Genomic DNA, 23715 nt, shown 5'->3' on the forward strand with positions numbered 1-23715 from the left:
TTCTGGGAAACCAGCTGGAGTTGTAAGGAAATCGCATGGTATTGTGGTAGCATGGGCCCAGAGACTAACGCATCTAGTCTTTTGAAAAACACCAGGTAACTTCTGATTATAGATAGCATGAACTGTGTTTTGTTATCCTCAAGACCACACAAGTATACCCAAGGTTGTAGCTTCTCTCTACTACAATTACACTTCTCTGGATACTGGATGTCATGCTGGTGTTTTTCCACTTTTCTCAATATGCAGACTCCTAAAGAATGATCCAGTGGTGATGTGGACCCTGTAGACTGGGTTTAAGCTACTGTCTTAAAGGCATGGGCTCTTTCCAGTCATGTTTCACATGGCTTGCTCAGAAGTAGCCCTTAGCCACCTAACAATCTACTACAGAAAATTCTCACAATCTACTTTTGGAACAGTCAAAAGTTTGGCTAATAAGAAATCTCTTTGGATCACCTAGCCAATGTGATACAATTACTCTACTGGAGATAGAGGACACAGGAAAAGCGCTTTTGTTTGAAATGAAACACCCTTCCCAGACTGTAACTTGAAGGGAGACTTACGATGTAAGTTGCTGCTAACAAGGCTGCCACAGGCACTGACAAGATTTTTTGTTGTTTCTTAAAACTAGTTTTATATGACATGGCTAATAATATTAGAAGGGCTTCAAGTTGCCTGATTTGTTCACGGGCAAGAGACTGTCAAAGAAAGTACTCCTTCTCTACAGTAAGCTACGTACACATCTAAAAGCTCCAGACTTCCTGCATGTACCCACACTCTATTCTAATGATGTTGAAGAGAAAGGGACTCAAGTTCTTCCAGTGCAACATTAATCATAGGAGAATCTAGCTCCCTTCTGAATGCAAATGTAGTTTTTTAGGAACAAATGTGTATAAAGTGGCCATAAATACCTTAAGGCTTTGGAACAGCCTTTCAGAAGTGACATCAAGCTTCATATAGCTCATCTAGTAACTCTCCCTTTTTTTCCACAGCACGTTAGTAATTTAGCCAAAAGGTTAACCTGGCTTGTTGTTTTCAAAGGGCATGGTAAATAATAATAAACAGTAAGTGATAATAATTATTTTTAACTAACATGTTCCTTGTTAATTACTTATCCACTCTTTGAAAGCTGGAATAAAAGCAGTCCCCTAGTGATTTAGGAAATGAGGGCGTTCTAAATTTACTTGGTCTCACAATTTTCTGTACTTACTGAAGTGTGTGCCATGATAGACTCAGGTTGTCTGCCGGTGTGCACAACACAAACCTGGGGTGGCAAAAGATTTGTTTGGTTGCATCAGTCATTCACTGGAAGCAAGTTAGACTGAATTTGCATCTTGATAAATCAGATACTTTAGTTGAGTGGAAAAGTACATGTTAAAGCAGTTACAAGAAAGCTCCTTTAGTTATAGCTTTACAAATCTCTTTTCTTTGCTTATAAACATGTTCCTTTCCTTTGATGCTCTGCAGAGTTGTACAAGAAACCCTTTGGAAGACTCTCTGGTCCTTAGATTATTCGGTGAACTTGAAGCTGTTCTTGGATTAGAGCATCTTCCTGGGAAATTGATGGTGGGTGGGAGGTCATTTATCTGCAAAAGTGGATTGCATGCCTGAGGCTTTGTGACCCCTTTGTTCCAAAAATGACATGTTTATAAATAAATGAGGTATGTAACCCACTTCACTCAGTTTTCTTCCAGTGGGAAGCTGACTTGCGGGCCTCAGATTTTTTTCTATGCCTTGGTCAAGGAATAAACAAACGTAAGTTCAGAGAAGGAGCTATCTTTATTACTGCTACATCTAAAATAGAGCAATGTATGGGTTTTTATTTGATCAGTCATTTCAACCTCTCCAGGCTACCATTATGGCTTTCTGTGAAAGCCTGTAAAAATAAAAATATCTTAGACGAAAATAACACTCCCTCATTCTAACACCGTGGAGTGTCTCAGTACATATTTGGCACATCCTCTGAGGCTGTATCAACAACAATCCAAAATAGGCTGCTGTAAAAGGTGAATCATAAAAATAAGCGGTGTTTAGTGTCTTGTCCTGTATCCTCTGAGGCTTCTGACATGTACTGACTAAGTATAATCTACAAAGCTCATAGGATAAAATAGTGGGCATTAGAGTTTGTGCAATGACTGTCAAGGTCGCAGTCAGTTCTGCAAAAGAAACGCATTGAATCCTTGCTCTGTTAAACTTTTTCGCAAAACCTGAGAGCGAAGAGCAGCTTCTTGGTTCTTATTCAGATGTACTGTACAGATTTCAAGTTTCTTCTGATACACAGTAGTAAAATATGTACATACAGGATTTGTGATAGAAGAGTATTTTGCAGTCTTTTGTTGTGAATATGCATAAACTTCATCAAAATAAACAAGGTGCATGTTATTCTCAGACCTAGGGGACTTTGTTTAAAACGTTTTTTTCTAAAATCACCTGCCTTAAAGACTACATTAATACTTAAAGATATTTCTCTTCTGGGCAAACCACTGTAAAATGCACTTTTTCAGTCTGTTTATTTTGAGATTCAACGTATGCCTTCACAAGATCGTCTTTCATAGGCCATGCAGAACGGTAACGCTGTCGAACAACAAAAAGACCACCGGAGTTCTATAGGACTGAACCGGCAGCATTGACACAACTGCAGGTGAAGCATACCACCAAGATAACCCTTTTTTTTTTTTTCTCCCCTTCATTTCTCCAGAGGCACCAGATGGCAGCATTTTCCCTCACTCCGAGTGTGATCTCATCCTCTCGGATTCACTCCTGGGATCATCAGGCTTTGAGGCTGCGTAAGCCACAACGACCTCAACTGAACCGCACCTTCTCTGTCGCCACCTGCTCTTTTTCCCACTTTCATTGGATGTGCGGAGTCATATTCGGGTGGCCTGAATGCAATCCAGGCCCTTGAAATTGTGGTTTGCCTTTTCCCTGTGCAGGTTTGAGAGTCCATAAGAATCATTAGCATACAGGCACGTAAAAATTTAGACCCAGTGAATATGGCTCTGACCTCTAAATTTTCCATATCTTCTAAATATTAAGAAGCATGCAGTTTATTTGATTTTCTTTTTTTAACGACCCGCTCTTTCCCATGTACACACATGCACAATGTAATTCTTGTTTACAAGCAAGTTTTGCATGTGTTCTTTTCTATCAATGCTTTATTCTTGAATCTTGTAATAATATTTTATTGTACACCAGTTATGTATGACTAGTTATGTGCAACTAGGCTTGTAACCTCTGTAGCAAACCTCCGTTCTGCACAAATAATCCGAGGTAGGACAGGGATTTTGAGAACTTAACTTTGCAAGATATGGTTTCTTTTACAGTTACAGATGTGGCCTAAAGCTTTGTGGGCTGGGAATTCTGTTGTCGCACTGTCCTCTGTCCTGCTTCTTCCCCCTCATCCTCATGTTCTTGCTTATAAATCCAACGCTGCTTTATCAGTGGTTTTGTCATAGAGGAGAAAAAAACACATTATGTTCAGCTGTAACAAACTATTCATAAATCATCCATCTTTGAACTCTGACCCTGCAGCACTGGGATGCAAATGTTTCTTTACTTGAACTGTGTGACCAACATCAACAGACAGCAGAAGAAAGGCTATTTATCCAAAATGGGGCTGGATTGCTGGGCCCCAGAGGGTGAAGGAGTAGCCCTGGCTGCTGCTTCCTTTGACTGTTACTTCATCTGGTTGCTGGTGTTTCTGCTGTGGTGACTCTGTTAATGCTTTACAAATGCTATGAGCTCAACGGTAGATTATTTGTGGATTGTTTAATTTATTAACTTCTGACAAGCAGCCCGTTATTTTTCTGAAGAACATATGTGACAAGGGGTATTTTTTTTTTTTATTTGTCAAATTTCAGCCAAGTTCAACATGAGTGTCACAGGACAGGGACACTAGATCCTCCACAACTCCACCCTTCCTCTTATTTAATACCAAAAGTTATCTATAAACAAGCAGGAAGGAGGGAGGGAAGAGCACTACTCGAAGGAAGTCATTAAGAATCTTGTACGATGAAAATGTTAGGCTGCGTAAATTTGGAAAACAGTGCTATTTTCTTCTGTTAAAAATATTTGAATAAAAAGCTAAAATTCCCTCAATTTTCTTTCACTTTCTTGTAGCAATTTCTTTCCAGTTCTGGATTTGCCTGTACTTTGGTATTAGCTAATATATGCAAACAGGACAGATGTAGCTTTACTGCCCAAGATGTATGAAATCAAGTGCAATGGAAGTATGCAAGCATCTCACCTGAAAGCTGAGCAGCATTGCACCACTGAAAGACAATTGTGATGGTTTTGCCTTACCTTCTAATAAAGGAGGCAAAGAATTTTAAATACGTCTCCATGGTTTTGAATGATTGATGCAAACCCTTGTGCACAGTTGCTTTGCAAAGAGGAAGAAAAATTAACTGTAAATACTTTCTTTTGTTTAACTATAGCACTGTAATTACTAACTAACACTTTCTCTGAGAAAGATGAGCTTTGCAAGAGGAGAGGAGATGTTGAGAAGGTAAAAAGAGTGTCTGGTGTCACTCAGTATGGATCGTTACAGCTTGCCATTATTTATTTTGGACTGTGACAACTGATTGAAACGTGGACTATAAACAGGCATGCAATGAACATTAACTGCACAAGAAGAAAAAAGTAATACAACTTGGCATGCAGCAAAACTTGTATCTGGCATATAGCTGTCTGTGCAACTCGCACTGCCACCCTGGAGGATTTTTGTGATTTCCCACTAAGTTTACCTCTACCAATAAAGAATTAGGAACAGCACCATCTCTGTAAGCTTTGATTCTTACTCAGTAGAGCTGGCTAAGCTTGTTAATCCTTTACATATGAAAGATGAAAGTATCCTCCTACACATAAACTAGAGAGAAGATTTGTTTGTTTTGTGAAGTGTAACTGCTATGTACCGTTCACAGACTGCATCTTGCACAGTAAGTGAAATAACTGTAGGAACAAGCTGATGAAATCAGTGCTTCCCCTTGCTGCAGTCCAGAATGAAAATATACCAAATGGGGCCGAATTCTGCCTAGTAGCGTGCATCATGTTTTTCCTTCTAGACTGGCATGGCTTACTAAGGAGAACACACCTGTAAAAATTCAGGTGTGCCAAGAAATGTGCATGTTAGCTTTGAATGGACTGAGATACAGACCTTGCTTGTTTTGTAGCACAAACACACTCTCCGCTGACTTCAAGCTTAGCCTTCACTCCAGGGGCAAATTATTTCAGTCTGGTATGTAACTCAACACGCATACTTTTCCTTCTGTGTATGTATTAATCCATGATGTATACAAAACGTGGTAAATGCCCTCAAAAGGCATCCCCTGAAAGCAAATCTATAGTTTCATGTTTTGACCCTCCACATTCTCCCTTCCTATTCTTGTAACGTTTTTCATATGGCCTTAGCTGTAAGCAACCATATTTTTTTTCCATAGCAGACAGCGACAATTACTTCTGTTAGCATATGATGTGGGAAGAAGAGGCTGCAAAGAGCAGTTGGGTAGAGAGAAAGTGGTTGGGGAAGAGGTTGTAAAATGCTCTGTGTCCAAAAAGTGGGGAAAAGTAGGCATTTAGTTAGGAGCGACAAAACAAGATACACGTGGCATAAAATTTAATTTTTTTTTCCAGGGACACAAGAATGCCAACTGTCTAAGAGCTTCTGCCACTGATCATATTACAGTTGCTGTGATAGGAGTATGGCTGACATACTGTGCATGATTTCTTTCTCGGTGCCTATTCTTCACTGATTATCCTGCCCAGAAAAAATACACGTATTGCAAAGGGCCAGTCAGCCCCATTCCAGCCCGAACTATAGCCTGGGCTGTTCTCCTGATTTGGGCTAAACCTTGCTCCTGTTAATACAGTGAATTTAGAGATGAATTTAACAAGTAAAGGCAGTGTTGTATTGTATAGGCAAGGAGGTTATAAACTTGTCCTTACTTATTTTGTTTTTCAGTTGGGAGAAGTAGAGTTTGTTTGTTTGGAGCTACACTTTTGTCTTCAGTGAGTGAGTGCTCCTTGGTAGCTGAATTAGAGTTAGCTTCTCTCTAGACATCCGTGAGTCTTGAGCAGAGCCCTCCTCCACCTAAACGGGAATGGGATGATTTACACTGCCAGCAAAACAGCAGCCAGTAAAAACATTAAGTGGATTTACATGTTTGATGCTAACAGCTGGAGAAGGAAGACTGGATAAATGGCATTTACTCCATTTGTCCTCAAGTACAAGAGAGTACACAGCTTCATTTAATGACCCCCTAGCAGAGGCAATGATCCTGGTCCCTGGTGCTTGTGATAATTTGCCCATGAAACACAGAGGTTTCGGATGGTTTGTGCATTGTTTATTGCAGCTCTTACCCCTGCAGCCAGATTCTCCAAAGTGCTACTTAGTCTTTTCAGTGAAGACTTCAGGAGGGATTTTGTAAATGAAAAAATACCCCAGACAAAACTGCTAGGGGGTGAACGGTTGTTAGCAGCTGATTTCTTGAAGGAGGTAAGTTTATAAGTGACTTGGAAAAGGTAGAAGGGTATCTGGTCACACATGTCTGGACACACCTTTGCACTGTTCCTCAGCAGTATCTGAGCGGATGAAGCTTGCTCCAGGGTTGCAGTGACCCCCTGTGCTGTGTGCCCAGCGTGTGGCTAAACTGACGCTTTGTCCCGCTGAAAAAAAGGAGTCCTTCGACCACTGGGAATTTAACTGAACTTCTGGCTTAATTAGGAAAGAGTAACTATTTCTGTGTTTAAACATTTGGATCGTACGGATGAGATTGGTTGGCCAGCACAGACGTACAATCCTCTTTGTGGTTGATACTAGGGATACCCCGTGGACTTTCCCTAGATGCACTCTTGAAGAAAAGCGAAGGAAAAGCACCTCAACCCCAACCCCAAAGGTGACTTCTTTGCTCCTGCATTGACCTGCGTTTCCTTCCCCTCATCCCACATGCAGGCTCCTGGCTGGGACGGCTTCTCCCCTCGGCAGGCTGGGTAGCATGTCAGCTGCTCAGGCCTGTGGTGTCAGGGCTGGCGGCGGGGACAGAGGGGAGAGGACTCCGACTTTCAGTGCTAGAGGAGCGGGATTTCTGTCAGAGAACGGGGAGAAACCAAACCCACCGCTCTAAAAAGTCAGATAATTGAAAAAAGCCCAGAACTAAGAAGAGGGCCTGCGTGTCTGTCGAGCCGACCCGATCTGGGTGAGGAGAGGAGCCCCTCGGTGCGCTGCCTTCCCGCTGAGGGGAGGGGGCGGCGGGCCAGTGCCTGACCGGCTGCTCTCGCGGCCCGCCATTACGGACCAGCTTTCCTCAGGCGGCCTTGCCGGGCTCCGGGAGCGGCGGCGACCGCAGCCAGCCGGGAGGAGGAGGAGGAGCGGAGGGAGGAGGCAGCGCTGGCAGCCGGGCGGGGAGGGGGTACTCGGCGCCGCGGAGGAGGAGGAGGACTAAGATGGCCACCAGCCGCCGCGGGGAGCGGCCCCGCTCCCTCCGCCCCGCCTCGCGCGGCACCCTCGGCCCGGCCCGGCCTTGATGGGGCCGGAACGACCCCAGCGCCCGGACGCTGCAGCGGCGGCGGCGCCTCCCGCCAGAGCCCGCCCGGGCCGCAGCGGGGGAGCCGCCCTCCCGGCCCGGCCCGCACCGCCCGGCCGCGGCCACCCCGTCGCGTAACCCCCCCCGCCGAGCCGTGCGCCGAGCCGTGCCCGCGGAAAGGAGAGGAGAGAGAAGAGGAGAGGAGAGACCGCCCGCTGCCCCCTCCCCGGCCCGGCGGGCCGGGCCGGGCACAGCGGCACCGACGGAGACCACCGCCGCCGCCTCCCGGTGAGTGCCTGGCGGCCCTGCCCGCCGCTCCCCGGGCCCCGGCGCTTTGTTGCACCGCCGCCGGGCCCGGCCGCGCCGCGGGGAGACCCGCGGCCGTCCCGCGGGCCCGGCGCGGCGGGCTGCGGCCCCTGTCCCTGCCGCGGTGCCGGCACCGCTTGGCTCGGCCCGGCCGCAGGCCGCGGCGGCCGCCCCGATCGCCGGGGATACCGTGCGGGCGGCCGCCTCCCTCCGCCGGGTTGGAGGAGGGGGCGGCGGCGCAGGTGCCTCGGGTGATGGATCATTGTCACTGCGCGGGCAACCCCCCCCCTTCGGTTTTTTAATGTTTTATTTCAGCGGCCGCTCTCTGGCCGCGACCCCTGGGACAGGGCTGCCTCCGGGGATGGCGGCTCGGCCCCGCCGGGCCGAGGCGGGCGGGCGGGCAGGGGCTGTGCCCGGGGTCCCGGCCTGGCGTGGCCGCGGCGGGTGGGGGGCCCCAGGGGAGCCCGGAGGGGGCGGCGGAGCCCCGCGGGCGCTGCGGCGGCGCTGGGCCGCTCCGGCGGCCTTTGTTGTGGCCGGGGAGGGCGGTTTTCCCGCGGGAGACCCGGCCCCGGCGGGACTGCGGGAGGGAGCCCGCCGGCCCCAGCCCTTGGGTGCGCGGGAGGGCCGGCGGGCGCGGCGAGGGTCCGCCCGCCGTCCCGGGCCGGCGCGGGGAGTGAGCCCGGCTCTCAGGCGGATCGCTTTTTTCCCTTAATTTTATTTTTATTTTTTATGTAGTTAGTTATTTTGGCGGCAGTGCTCGAGCTATCGACCCCGTGGTGCGGCAGGGACATTCAAGTTAAAGTAACCGGCGGGTTTCTGCCCGGTGCGTCCCCGGGGATGGGGAGGTTGTGGCTCCCGGGGGGTCTGGAGTATGGGGGGGAGAGACTTGCGGAGGTGCTGAGGTACCTGCTGCTTATCTTCAGTGTGTTTTTTGCCCTGCGGTTCTGGGAGGTGATCCGCATAGATGAAGAGGTTTGCATAGAGGCCAGTCAGTGGTGCTGGGTGCTGAGACCCTGTGTGGTGTTCACCTTGAAAGATTAGGACCATAATTTCTAGCTGTTTATGTATGCGTGCATAGAGAGAGACTTATGGAAGAAATAGCACAAAGGACTAAATGTATGTGTTTTGACCTGTAGTTTCATGAATAATCTAACTGAAATTTCTTAGCTAACTAGAGTAACTCCCAAGATTTCAGACCTGCGAGTCCTGGCCTTATTTTAATGATTGAATTTTGGTTACTTGGCAGTGTAGGTTTGTGACAAGGTCTGTGCATGTGCATGTATTGGACCATGAAATTTTATATGGAAAACAAATGGTAGGTTTCCTGTTAAGAAAAGTGAATTTTGCATGTTATAGCAAACAGAAAGGATCAGCTAAGTCATAAACTGCACCAGAGCTGTGTTGCTACGTGGTGCCTGTGCATGCTCCTGTGCCCAGTTATGGCCATACAGCTGTATTGATTTTCCTGAGCTCGCAGACTCCCATGGATCCAGCCTGGTTCTGCAGAGAGCCAGCTTGATTGCATCCTTGGTACGTTATGGTGACAAGTTAGAGGTATCTTGAAGTAGGCTATGTGAACAAACTGTGCAGCTTGCATGAACTGGCATTTCTGCAGTATTTCACTCATCCTATGCAATGTTGGTAGACTCGCAGCGTTTGCAAATACGAAACTTACTGCTGTGTGAATTGGTCAATTGCAGTAAGCCAACCAAATCCTTCTCTATGCTTTTAGGTTATAGGCAGGCATGTTTATGAAGCAGAATGCATTGGATGCTGGAAACATGCATCCATGTTAATATGTCGTTGTGCCTTTGCTCCATGATCCTGGTCAAGAAGTGCTGGTAATCTAACTTCAGCTGTATATTTGGACTACAAGTGGGTATCTCCACACTATGTGATGTGGGTCTGTTGAGCTCAATTGGAGCCAGCTCTGGAATACTCAACACCATTGATAGCAACGTATTTTGGGTAGAAGTACGTCTCAAATATCAGTGTTGGTAGACTGTAGATCAGTGAATGGTATTCTTTAATTTGGTATGTGTTTGCTTGCTAGGAACTGGACATGTTTGCTTTTCTAATTTGCCGGGCAGTTTTAGGCTGCTAGACTTAGAATAAAAATGTGGTATGTTTTGGGTTATACGGTTACAATTATATTTCAGCTCTTAGCAAGCTGATTATCTATGTGATTGAAATTGAAGCAAGTTAAGCACAATGCTGCTGTGATTTTTAATATCTTCAGCACCCATTTAAAAATGTATTACAACATTTCTATATCAAGGTTTAAGTAAGGGTTAGTATGTCCAGTAGATTGTTTGTGTATTTGCAGTTCGGTGCATCAAGATCAGCTACTTGATAGTATTGGAATCAGTACTATGGGAAAGGAACTCTCACTTCTTTCTTTCAAAACAGTAACAGAAAGATGCTAAGTAACAAAATCATTATAATTCTTAATATTTTCAACCTGGAAATAACAAATTTAGTTCAGAAGGCTGCATTATCTTGTTGCATCTTGCTACATGAATCAGCTGAGAAGGTATGCTAACAGCCATCAGGGTAGGTATGAAAGCCTTGGTATTTAGCTGTGGTTTACTGGAGCTAAGCTGCCAGAAGTAGTATACAAGGCGAGCAGGTCTTCAGGATGTACTGATGTGTGTTGCTGTTAGAGGAATTCAGCAATGCGGTTCATGTCTGCCAGTGTTACTTGAACTATTTCATAGTTTTCTGCAAGTGTTCAGTTGGATTTTTTAGCATATGGAAAACTTCTGGGATGCTTCATGTGCAGAGTGTGTGGTGAGTGTGGGCAGATGTTCTGCTTACCCTTTGAAATGCTCAGGACTGTCATGAGATTGTTTGGAAACTTTGGTGTTGGAACATGGTGTTTCACTTCCTAAATGTTGATGTTAACTGTTTGGTAGCATTGGGTTGTGGGGATTTACTTGGGTTTCTGAAGATGTGCTAAGCCGAAGAATGTAAAGAAGAGCCAGTAGTTCCCTCTCTGATGGTTAAATTGCTGAAGGACAAATCTGCTGATGTTGATTAGCAGTTTCGTTCATGTTTGTAAGTGATTTTAAGTTCCTATTGCAAAATAGTGGAAATACTGTTTCAGCAGTGGCCTTTGACTTGCAGGACTTCCTGCTAAAAGGAAGTCTTGTATCATTTGTCCAAAATAAACAGATTTTGGAGGGGGTGGATACAATATGCTGTGAGAAACCATACATCTTAATCACAATTTACCCCCTAGTGCTTGCCTTTCTGATAATTAGAACTGTGGAAGTCTATTGTTATTATATGTTACTGGAATGAAACTTGCATTTTGAAATGGGAAATAGAAGATTTTGTTGGTCCATAGTAAAATTTTTGGGTATATGTGTAGGGGGAAAACAAATGATTTCTTCATGGCTTTAATACCGAAGCTTTTAACTTCACTGGTTTCCTCCTTGATTCTTTTTTTTCTTGGTGGTGGTGGTGTTGCTAATTGCAATAGTACAGCATTTAAAATACCCAAGTTGTGACAAATAGTTACGCTATTAGTTTCTCTGAGTTATTGGCAATGCTCATTGTTTTTAAAAATACTTTATTTGTTACTTATGTGTCCTGAGGGACCTACAACTTGAGTTATAACTCAAAGCCTTCATGCACCCTTCAGTGTTGAAGGGACTGAGGCGTGCTGACGTAAGATTGGCCTATCTCCTGGAACAGCTCGCTGCTTTAACTTTGTAATGTGGTTTTCAGTTTTCATCTTGTAATAAACAGTTTCACTCTTGTATAGCTCCTGTTACCTTCTATTGGAGACTTTACATCCTGCTCCTGGGCTGTTCACACCTTGTCCAGGCTGGGTAGGAGAAGACAAGACATAGCTATAAGGCCCCTATGCATGTTTGTTTTAACTAGCTGTCCCACAGACAGTATAGAAAGTGTTGCTGTATCCTATATTCCTATTTGCACTCTCCTTGCCAAAGCTTCTGATGTTACATATGAAATTCTGCTAGCGGCTTGTAACATTTTAACTGAATTCATTGTTGTGGACCTGAGAGCAGCATCTTGGTCAGGTGATAGCACTGCAAACTTTGCAAGACTGAGTATGTGTTACTGGTGATCCGGCCTTGAGAGCATCTGTTTGGCAAGCAGCCCATGTTTTGTGATGCAGTACTGCACGCTTTTGCTTATTGGTCGCATCCCTTGTTCTTCTGTGATATTACAGGTAAGTGCATATAGCACCTTCCTTTTTTTGACAGTGAAAGATAACATAGTACCCACAGACTCTGTCTGGATCACCCATCGGATGATGGGGATGATTATTTAAGCAAAGTTTGATGATCTGTAGCACAGTTGTTGGATATCTTGCTTGATCTTTATGCTAAACTGTCTCAGAGCTTAACAGGTGAAGAAGGAATAGGAAATACTGTATAAAACTGTTGGGTTAGTATTGTGTAGCATTTTCTGACTCCAAGTGGCTTGTTTAAACCCTCTGTTGATTTGATACTCACCTGTAATTAAAAGGAATTTTTGTATGAATGGTGAAGGGGGAACAATCTTTAGCTAATTTGATTGTAGTATACATGCCTATAAAGCATTTGAATACATAACTGTAAGCGTTGCAGGAACTCGGCTTTTCTACTTGGTCTTTAAGGTAGCTGAAGGGTATTGGGGAGTTTTTGGTTATTCCCCATGCCCCTCGCCCAGCTCAACATACCTCCTTTTTCATGAGGGGTAGTCAGAAGGTACCAAAGATTGCTAGTTACTCAACTGAAATAGGGTTTCACACATCGGGCACCTTTTTCTTCCCCTCTCTCTTGAAACTGCTACAAAAAGGGACTTGATGACTATGGTGAGGACTAGATAGCCGCAGCCTCCTGAAGAGGCCATGGCTTTAGTCTCAGGTGCTGGTGTCACTGTTGGGGGAACTGGCTTACACATGCTAGGAACTCTTGGCTGGTACCAAGGCTTTCAAAACAGGTGCAAAGTGTAGCTTCGTCCAGTAGCTGCAAAGAAGGAAGAGTAGATTTTGTTCCTTTTCTATTTGCTTTGCTCTAAATGTACAGGAGATTTTTTTTTTTTTTCTTTCCCTTAAGTCTTTCATGAGTGAAGATGACATACATCTTTTGTTTTTTTCCCATGCACAGCTCTGGGGCAAAATTTTCTGATTTCTGTTCTGTGCAATGTGCAATTGACATAACTTTTGACAATTGTGCTGATGTTTTTGCAATTTTGAATAACAGCAGGGAATCTTTTTGGCTTTTTTAATGGTGTGCTTTTTTTCTTTTTTCTCTCGCCACCTGTTGAGCAAAGCTGTGAGTGTGGAAGTAGAACTGTCTGTATTGAGATTTGGGAAAAAAATTGTTTGACGTTTCTTTGGAATTGGATTATTCCAGTGAGAGCTACATGTCATCATTTGGGATCTTTCTCTTTTAAGGGAAAACAGTTTTGATTGCTTTGCTGGTTTTGGTGTTTCATCAATGTCCTGTGATGGATTTCTGCCTGTCTTAAGCATGTGACTTCTAATGCTTCTGTCATATCACAGAATAGGAACAGATTTGCAGAACTTACTTTTTTTTTACATATGCTACAGTATCTTCTAAAATTTCGAAAGCAATAGAACAGTGTTATGCTAGGAAAGAGTGAATTATGTGAAAGAAATGAACAATAAGGGCTGTTGAATGGTATGAAGGCACATAGCTTCATATTTTTGGGTAAACATTAAGAAATGTAGGAGAAAGATAAGACGGATGCATCTGAATTATAACAATCAGATATGCATTAAAAGAATGTTTAGTTTTTCTACCTTCACAAATACTGTTATTTCTATGTCATGCATTTTATTACAATACTACAAGGAAAAAGCTTTGAGCAGGTTGGCTATCTTAGTGTACAGACAATAATAAATTTGAAAACACATGGGAGAAGTGGATTTCCCAGATGGCTTATTTCATCCTTTTCTCTCTTGCTGTAGAGAAATTGCATATTACGGTGAAAGTATGTAAGAGTTAAACTCGTACTTTCTCAGGTTTGGTGGGTATTCATCAGTTACATGCCTAACTTAAGCTTCTTATTCCAATTCCAAGATACCTGTCTTAGAGAAGTCAGACCCTTTATAGTTGGCTTTTGCCTACTTTTTTCCAGCAACTTTTTCTACAAGCTTCCTAGTTGGTGAAGGAAATTACTCCCCCTCTTGAATCATCCATTTTCTTTCTAATGGCCATGCCAGTTTTGGTTTTCGATATGCATTTGAGGCTTTGCAGTGAAGGGTTTCAGAGTAGGGGGGGAGTTACCAAAATCAATGCTTAACTTAAAGCAGCTGTGTCAAGTAAGCAAATGGAGAAAAGCAAAACCTTCAGAGCTGACAATTTGGTAGTGATGAGATAGACACATGGCTAGAAAGGGAAGATATTCCCACATGTTCCTTAGATGTTTTTTAAGGTCCTTAATTTTTGGAACGGTGTGATATCAGTGAGAATGTTTATCAGGAGCTCTTGAGAGAAATGTTCATCTGGCTTTTTATTTCACTACTGGTTTTGTCAGAGGTATCACCATGCATTGGGTATTAGAGGGTAGCTCTACCTGGATTGTCTTGCTGTTACTTTTCTCAGTATCATTCTGCCAGGTGGAGTGTGGGTGCAAGCAAACCATGTTTTATGTTCTTATATTACCAGATGACTTATTATTTTCAAATGAAGACATAGTCAAAATCTCAGTATAATTCAAAGCAGGGTGGTTTGATTTGTGTAGACTAGTAGCTGATGGGATGTTGCTTCAGAAAGTGGACTGTATTTGAATGTCATGGTGATGAGTAGTGTTGCTTGCTGCCCCTAGCTCTTGCTGAGAACCAAAATCTTGACTTGCAGATGAGCTGTGATAGAAAGACGGGGTTTGTGCACCAGGGGCTTCCTAAAATTTGTGTTTGGTTACTTGGCACTGTAAGTATGTCCTCTTTTTTGTATAATTTGAGATTAGGGGAATAGAAAGAGAAATTGCAGGGCTAGGAAAACGCTTAGGGTGTCCAGAAGGTATGCTGTTTAACAAACCCAAAATGTACACAGAGAGAATGCGTGTGCTTTTTCATTAAAAATGTGACAAAATATCAACTTGGCTTGGTAACAAAACTTTTTAGAGTTTTCAAGTGCTTGGATGATGGACAATCCCAAAAGGGAGAAAGACTGTCAGAATGCCTTAGGGAGGGTAAAGATCATTAAGAAGGTTAATCAGATAGAAGCGTGCTTGGCATAATCAGCCTCAGCTTTTGTCTGAGGTTTATTAGACTGGTGTGGAGTATTGGCCTTTGAGTTGTTCATAGTAAGTGGACTGTACTAGTGGAAGCTTCTTTTTTTTTTGCTTTGGCTGGATGATATGGAGGCTTCAGTGGCAGTACTAGTTGAAGCGGTTCTGGCACCCAAACTGTGGAGAGCAGGGGGCAAGTGTTGTGTGGAATTACTGCAGCAAGCTCAGAAATGATCCTTAATTTTTGAAAAAAAGGAACAAAGCAGTTGTCTGAGGACAGCCAAAGGAGTAATGCGAACCAAGAGCTGGGAATTCCAAGCTCCTTCAAGTTTAATACTGTAAGCCCATGTATCTGTCAAAGTTGTCTTGTTGTAGAACCAGGGCCTTACTGTTCCGACAGCGGAAGAAACTTAGAGGACTTTGGGTTTTCCTGTGCATGTTTGTTTTAATGCCAGAAGCTTTTGAATCCCTGTTGAATGGGAGAGAGCTTTAGTGCTCTGACTTTGGAACGGGAGAGAAGAGTGCTTTCACTGCAGGCTGATGATAATAGGACCGCCGTCTACTGTTTTTGCGCTGAGATTCACCACCTCCATAGCATTCAGAGTGCCATTGATGGTCTTAGGACTTGTCACTGCAGTTGTAGTCTTGCCATGACTTATTTACTTCTAGTGGAGGTCCTTGGGTCTTCATGTGAGAGCCAGGAATGAGATCAAGGTCTTGCTTTGTATTTGCGTGAGTGCACAGAGTAGAGAATGTATCGCATGGTAGAATGACAGACAAAAGACAGATGATGAGTGTGTTTCTTAATGTAAAAGTTGAGCCTTTTGATGTTCTCAGGGTTGCTAACCTAAGAGTTGAAATGTCATGGTGCAGGCCCTCCGTTGTGAGATTGACTCAAGTTATGGCTTTTAAAGCATTAAAAGCACAAAATAAATGGATTTCCTTTTTGATTTGTGAGCCTTGAGCATGCAGTTGTCAAATTTTTCCCACAACTGTGAGGGCTATGGCATTTTTGGAATCTTCACATGGCAAAATGCTCAGAATTGGGATGCCAGGAATATGATGAGATTGAGAAGAATGTGGTCAGAGCTGGCAATACTCTTGTCATCACTGGTTTCTTGTTTGATAAAGTGACTGAAGAGGAGTAAAATTCATTTTATTTGGGAGTTTCTTTATACTTCCAGAAGAAAGGATGCATCTCTGAACAGGCAGAAGTAAACATGCTTTATAAGCAGTCATGTGAAACAGGCATAGAAATAGTTTTGGTATTGCATCACAAATTAAATGCTAATACTTGAGTCAGTAGCAGTTGAGCAGTGAGCCACAATAAAAACGTAAAAACAAAGTCTCTGTGGATATGATCTAAGAGGATGCTAATTTGCTTGTTAATTAGGTTTGCAAAAGTTTCTTTTTCACAGTTCTGAGCGGTGAGGATAAAGTAGTGAAGAATATTTAATTTAGGTTTTGAGTGGGTCATGAAGTAACCAGGGAGAATCTCTTCAAGCTTTTCATTATTAGAGAATGTAAAGGTACAGTAGCAACACTTCTTAATTTGACTGTAGTAACTTCGGGAGTCAGAAATATTTTGCTTTCAGTTTCTTACCAGGAACATAACCATGTTCCTAGCAGTGTTGGATCGGGGCGGGGGGTGGAGGGGGGAGGGAAAGGCTTCCTTGCTCTCTGTTTGAAATCCCTTGCAATTTCACTGGTGATGTCCCTTACTTAGGGAGACAGGAATCTGGATATGCTGTATTAGTAGCTGGATTTTTTTTTTTCCCCTACTTGTACAGTTTCGTGGTGTGAATTGGAATAGCCTACTGATCATTTAAGCCACCTAAAGCTATAACCTATTTTTATTTCAGTAAAGCATATATGCGTGTGTGTGTATGTGTGTATGTATATATATATATATGCTTCAAATACACATGATGATCTGAATGTTTGGCTTTTGGTTTGTTTGTGGTTTTCTGTTTTTTCTTTTTTTTTTTTTTAAATAAATGGAAGCAGAAGAGGTGTGTGTGTATTGCAAATAATGTACGTGGAAAAATGTTTTTCATCTAGCTATAAGTGTCTTTAAATTGTGATCTTTCTTTATAAAAGGAGATCAATATAGTTGATGTTTCTCTGAAGTAGCTCAGGTTGAGTAGAGAATATACCAAGGTGAAGGTTTAGCTTCCTCTGGCACAGGGAGAATAAATTTGAAAGATGAAAACTCTCCTCCTCTTTCCTGCCCATCTTCTTTTCCATCATCCTTTGAGGAATGAAGTTGAACTTGCAGCGTAAGTAAGGATGAACATTTCAAATGAAAATGTAATAGCACAACAGGGAGAATAAGCTTATCTAAATCTTTAAAAAAAAAATTAAGGGATACCATCGTTAGTAGGTGTTCATGTTGTGTGGAGCTCAGTTCAGGTCTGTCTTGTGTTAAGCTGAGGGTTGTGCTGGTGAAATGGAGATCCTTAGAAGACCTGCTTGTTGTCTGCTTTCTGTAGTACTCCTCTCAATGCTGCCTTTGAGTAGGAAAGTGGAGCACCTCAAACACAGGTCATGGTCAATTGAAATACATTTCTTGATTTTGGTTTATTTCCCGGTAGCTCCACATTAAGTTACCAGAGAAGTTAACCAGCCTGTGAATCCATATGATGGAGGGCCAAATGTTCTGTGTCCAGAAACCAATAGTCTCTTTTGCTCTCTGTCGTTTGTAGGACAATGAAGGTTACTTCTAAGAGCTTTCTTGAAGTACGGTGTCTCTATAACTATTTCTGTGAATAGTTGTATGAAGTTACACAGGATTCAGCTACGGTTTGAGACTGTTCTGGCGGGGGGTGTGGAGAGAGAGGGAGGGATGGATGGATGTCAGGTTTTTTTACTTTCACAGCCTGCCTCTGCAAACTTATCCTTAAAAGTGTGCTTAAAGAGGCCTGGTGAACTTCTTGCCACTTCCAAAAATGCATTTTAAAATTATTTTATGTCTTGCGCCTTGTCCAAAATGCCCAACAAAACCAGATGTTTTTAGCAGTCCTATTTATCAAGTATTCTAAAATTCATTTCTCTGATGCTCTGAGAAAGGCTCTCCGGTATCTATGGGTATCAGGACCATGTTGAAGGGTTTATTTTGGCGTTAATGATGGGGCCAGGCTTGGGTTCAACAACTAATCACTGTTGTCTTTGAATACTGATTTTTATTATGTGATGGGAGGAAGGACTCGCCTTAAAATTTAAGTTCACCTAGGACAGTTTGAATGCATCAGAGAAACTTTGGTTGGAAGGGACATCTAGTCCTGCTTGGAGCAGGACATTTGCTAGGGTGTTTTAGTTGGGAGCATGGGGTTTGGAGGCCTGACTTGTTACAGGAAGAGATAAGAGGTGGTGGGTGTGGGATGATCTTTTGATGTGCTTTAAGCAGCAAATGAAGACATGTGAATCTTTCAGGTGCACTGTGAAGTACTATGGCAGTTAGGCAGAAGGTGATTTTTTTTTTCTCTTCTTTTTTTTGATGTGATACTGAAGATAGTAAGATCATTTGTTATTTGATAGGATATGGAAGTACTGGATAGTTTACTGTAACTGTTTTTCACCATTAGGCTTATAACTGGTCTATTGCTTAGACTGCTGCATTTGCTCTTGGAGTGGTAGGCAGCAGCAACTGGTGTCAGCGGCCATGAGGTCCTGGCAGTGACTAATGTAAACCTCATTGGAAAGTTAGCACAGCATGTGGAAGGCTCTTACCTCTGCCGAGGAGAAAGCGGGCTGTTTTTGTGAATTTAAACAAATTAATTATAAACAATAAGTGTCCTTTGACCCTTTTACTTTGCTCAGAGTGTATGTTCAAGGAAAGGAGCCTGTAGTTAATCGGGGGAGAAGGGGGCAGGAGCTCTATCAGGAACAGCCTGACTTGACTGAAAGTTTAGTATTAACTTGCAACACAGAAAGAACATTGGTCAGAAGTCATGCTTTCTTGTTAAAGCATTAAATAACGTTTGGAAAAAAGTCTCTGAATAACCCAGGTTTTTAGAACAACTGCATTGCTTGGGATTAATGGATGATCTTGATACTTAAAGGAAAAAAAAATTGTGGTAGGTGCACAGTGTTGCGTTTTCTTGTTAACGTATGAAAACTCTCCTTGAGTGGTTTTCGATATAACTGTTTCAGGAAGATAGCTTTGTCTACATGAATGGAAAATGGAGGCCTGATGAAGACTTTTATTATTTGTCTGTTATTTTCTCATTAATACAAGTATTGCATCCAAATAATGGTGTAGTCAGCAGTTACCATGTATCCCCCCTGTGTGTTCATCCAGGTGGATGAATTACTGGCTTCTGTTAATATATTGGTTGTATTAGCTGGTGTACCTTTAATGTGATTAAAGCGAAGTTGCTGAGCTGAAGGTATCTGTTTAATGATGCTAAGCAGCACGTGACAGCTTTGGTAGTGAATGAGTATATTCACTTGAGGAGACCATGTTTATCTCAAAATGATCAATTTAATAATGTGGGTGAGATAGCAAATGTAAATTTCTTTGAGAAAGATGTCTGGAAAATCTGAACTAATATAGCTTGTCTAAACAACATTATCGTTGTCACTTACAATTCAGTCTCAAAATGGTAGCAATTTCATTACTCTACCCAATAGGCGAGGGCTTGGAGGGGGTTGGTGTTTTTTGATTTTTGTTTGTTTGTGTTTTTTTTGGTTTTTTGTTGTTGTTTTGGTGTGTGGTTTTTTTGTGGTGGTGTGTTGTGTGTTGTTGTTGTTGTTGGATGGTGTTTTTGTGCTTTTTTTCCCCAATAGTTTTAAGTATGTCAGATGGTTTCAGAATATGAGGTCCTCCCAGTACTAAAACAGTTTGCTTCCTTTTGGCTTCCACTATGCTGGTTGTGTTGTCAACAGGGCAGGGAAATGGAGGTGGAGACAAAGCAGTGCCATTTGTGCCACGGTGGTTCTTGGAAGACCATTTCTCTTCTGAGCTTTCTAGAGAAACTATCCTAGTGGATCTGCAAGCCTAAGAAAACTGTGTTGCAGTTTGTTTTGGTTTTTTTGGTGTTTTTTTTTTTTTTTTGCAATACCCTTTTTCTCATCCTCTTTCAGTTTAGGATGGTCAGTAGTCAGTCCCACTGGGATGTAGACAGAGCTTTTGTCCCTGCTTTTTAATTGGAGGAAAAAGTTTGGGAATTTGGGGACGGAATATTTGTTTTCCACCTCTGACACTGTGTGCTTTTCAGTCACCCTGAGTTTTTATTCCTACTCTTTGTTTCCTTCCTTCCTTCATCTTGCTACTTAGTGATGCCCTGCCCCCTTTTGGGTACCTCTTGCTGGATGGTAGACTTAATTGTTCTTCCTTTGGATGTCACCACCTTGATAGAGGAGGGGGTGCTGTCTGAATGTACACTCTACATTATCAACATCATTATAAGTTTTTCAGCCGCTTCCAAGCGGTATGCTGACAAGTCTGGACAGGCAGATGGAAGGAATGTGTCAGCTTGCTACAAGTAAGAGAACCCAGGTTAGTGACCCATCTCTGTTTCACAGTTAGTGTTACTCTTGCAGTGTCTGGTTCTGTAAATCTGGCATATGTGCTACTGTTGCTCCTGGGAGTGTTTTAAATGAAACAAATGCATTATTTTGCTTTCCTTTTTTGGTTTGTTTTGATATTCTGCTCTTGCAAAAAGCTCTGCTCTTGAGAGGGAGCAAGGGAGAGCATGTGTGTGTGCTGGTTTGCCAGAACATTCATTTATCCCTTTGGGGTTTTTTGGGGGTCTTGTTTGTGTGTCATAATCTCAATTGCATGTCCTTCCTGATCTGCCCTTGAAAGTAAGTTGTTCTTTCAAAACTGTTTTGTGGACTTTCTACAGGTCCGTTGCTGGTACCGTCTGCTGGGCTTCAGTTTTAAAACAAATGCTTTGGATTTATGCCAAAATATTGCTTGGAAAAAGATTGCTACAGAGAATTCCTCCAGTGTCATCCTGGAAATCCTTCAGAGGAAGGGAGAAACCACAGATAGCAGCATGGGGCCGATACACTCAGACCCTTCTCAAAACTCACCCCTTCTCCCTGCCTGATTTTTTTTTTGTTTGTTTGTTTGGTTGTTTTTTTTTAAATATGGAGATCTTCTTAATTATCACTAAAAATCAAAGGGAGAATACACTGAACACTACATATATATATGTATTTTTTTTTCCTTAATTGCTTCTGATAATTTCAGTTCATCTAAATCCAGGGTATCATTGACATTCCAAATATTATTGCTTTTTTTAGACTTAAATCTTTTGCTGTTATTTTTCTTTCAGCGTATACATGCACAGGTAATTTGGGAACAGCATAATTGTTTCTGATTCAGAGAATCTGGATTGACTCCCTTTTGTCCATAGGATTAGTGATCAGTTAAAGAACTTCAGTTTTATACAAGATACGTAAATCCTGATTTTGTTTCTTTGTGTTAGTTTCTTAAATCATCTCGACTGGGATGATGTAAGGATGAAAGTTTTATGTTTGTTTCTTTTGCTGGGCAAGGGAGTAGTTGTTGAGACTTGGCAAGTATAGGAAATGGTATGTTCATGTTTGTGTTCTTTTTAGACCAAAACACAGTAAGCTTTGGGATTTCCTAGAGTATGCTACTGACAAAGCAGGCAAAAGCCTTTTAATGGTTTAAAGGGAAAAACAAATGACAGTTGTTTTCATTGCTTTATGCTATTGCTGCTTTAATTTTTTTGACCTCTTCCCAAACTAAGCTTTAGGGTTACAAAGCAGGAATAATCAGATTTGAACATGTGCGTTTGAACTTCCAGTGGTTTAAGTAAATAAGTTTTCAGGACTTGTGTGTCCACAAATCTGTAGTCTGTCTTCCATTTTGCATCTCCTTCATGTCTTCTGGATGTATCTCCTTTTTTTTCTCCTGCATCGAGAACTTGTCTGCTCAATGTTGTCATTTTTTTTCACATCACTGATAATTACTTTGCTTATCATTATTCTGCCTTTTTTTCCCCCCCTTTTTCTCTTTCCTTCTAGTTTGTTCCTTTCTCTCTTCCCCCTTTGAAGAAAGAGATATTTTTAGTTTAATTGGGAAGATTTTTCGGGACCCAGAATGAGTCTCAATTATATTTGCAAAGCCTGAAAACAAATTACCTGGATGTAAAAAGCCTAGTGGCTTAGGAGGGGTTTTGCAGTGAGTCTAAGTTAGTTGTCTGTCCGTTCTTCATTGGAAAAAAAAGTCATTACAGACTTCAAGTATTTGATAGCGGATAATGAGTTAAAAGAAGCTGCTCATGAACTGAGCCACACAGAGGGTGGAGTTCACCTCTCCTAAGTGTGTGGACGCAGCTGTCCAAAATCAAGATAGGTGTGTAGGATGCCCTTATAGCCTTGGGAGGAAATAATTGCCTTTCGCAAGTACTTGATTCCCATTACCTTAGATGCTGGTTTGAGGATCATACTTCCAGAGAGCGGAAATCACCAACTATAGAGCAACCCTAGACATCTAAAAAGTGAGTCATTTGAGTTGATTGTCTTTTAGATGTGTAAACTTGCTAATAAGACACATTTTTATGTAAACCATTTCCCTGTGCATTAGAAAGTGGGTAGCACAGTTAATAGCATTGGAAGCTTAGCTGTGAGCTTTCTGACTTGCTTAGTTTTTAGCCTTTAGGTATCTGTCTTGTAAGCAAATTTGTGAACAGTGCCAGATTTTGCATGTTGGAGTCCTGGAGCATTTCATGATTGTGGCTTTTCTCCTTCTCCTCCTTCATTAGCACCAAAACCAAAAAGAATGGGGGTGGATGGGTGGGATTGTCAGGTCTTCTTGTCTTCTCCACAAGGGTGTCACACTCTTGATCCACAATAGCTGTTCAGTTGCACTCGGATTAGTGTACACTAGTGTCTTAAGAGTGAGCTGGAGTTGCTTTACTCTTTGAACAGGTAAAATGGCTCCCTGACTCCTGCCTGAGTCCTGAATGTGAGAATTATTCACAGCATTTGCCAGAGAGACAGGAGGGGAGTGAGGGGACTGCAGATGAAGTTGGTGTAAGGGGCATTTGGTCCAGAGCAGGTAATTAATGAAAATTCTGAGTTATTGCAGAAGCATTAGGAAAGGTAAGTGGCTTATTTAATTCAGAGCTGAGACATTACGGATAAAGCTATGCTACTTTGTAGCATATTCACAATAAGGGGCTTTACGGATTGGATTATTGCCATCTGCAGCAATCCCTAGTATGAAAAAAAAAAAAATTGTAACTGGTCAAGACAGTCTGCTGCAGGTGTAGTGACAGCAAGAGGCTAGTGTGGCAGCACAGCATCTGTATAATTTTCCTGAGGCAAGTTCAGGGCTGGTGAGTTAAGCGGAGAAGAGTGGGCCTTTCTGTAATTGCTGGTCCCTGAATATATTGGATATACAGAATCAACGTGTATTGTGGCCAGCGTGTTCATTTGTGCAGGCTTTCAGGTTAGCAACTTCTCTCTTTCCCCTCACGAGAGATGGTTCTATTCTCATCTGTCTACTTAGCCAGGAGCTGACAGGCTGGAGTGGTGGCTTATGTCACCCTTTCTTCTTAAATTGATCTGTTTCCACTGCAATACAGATCCTGGTATTTCTGCTTCTCTACAAGGGGAGCTGCTGATTCCTGCAGTTGTTGCTGGAAGTGGTCTGTGCTGAGCACAGGGGGTAATGCTTGGAGTTGTAGGGGTGACC

The 23715-nt window shown here is 42.6% G+C and overlaps 1 protein-coding gene across 10 annotated transcripts in view; it reads left to right on the forward strand.

Annotated features, from left to right (window-relative positions):
• The first annotated feature begins 7417 nt into the window (after positions 1-7417).
• Positions 7418-23715, forward strand: part of WDFY3 (WD repeat and FYVE domain containing 3) — a 178362-nt gene continuing 162064 nt past the window's right edge. For 9 of the 10 annotated variants that reach the window (XM_075149959.1, XM_075149960.1, XM_075149962.1 and 6 more), the window contains exon 1: positions 7418-7805. The gene's annotated coding sequence lies outside the window, so the exon portion shown is untranslated. The remainder of the gene's footprint in view (positions 7806-23715) is intronic. The other variant, XM_075149967.1, reaches the window with a different exon arrangement.

The sequence above is a fragment of the Calonectris borealis genome, chromosome 4 (assembly GCF_964195595.1).
Source record: "Calonectris borealis chromosome 4, bCalBor7.hap1.2, whole genome shotgun sequence".
In the NCBI taxonomy this organism is placed as follows: Eukaryota; Metazoa; Chordata; class Aves; order Procellariiformes; family Procellariidae; genus Calonectris; species Calonectris borealis.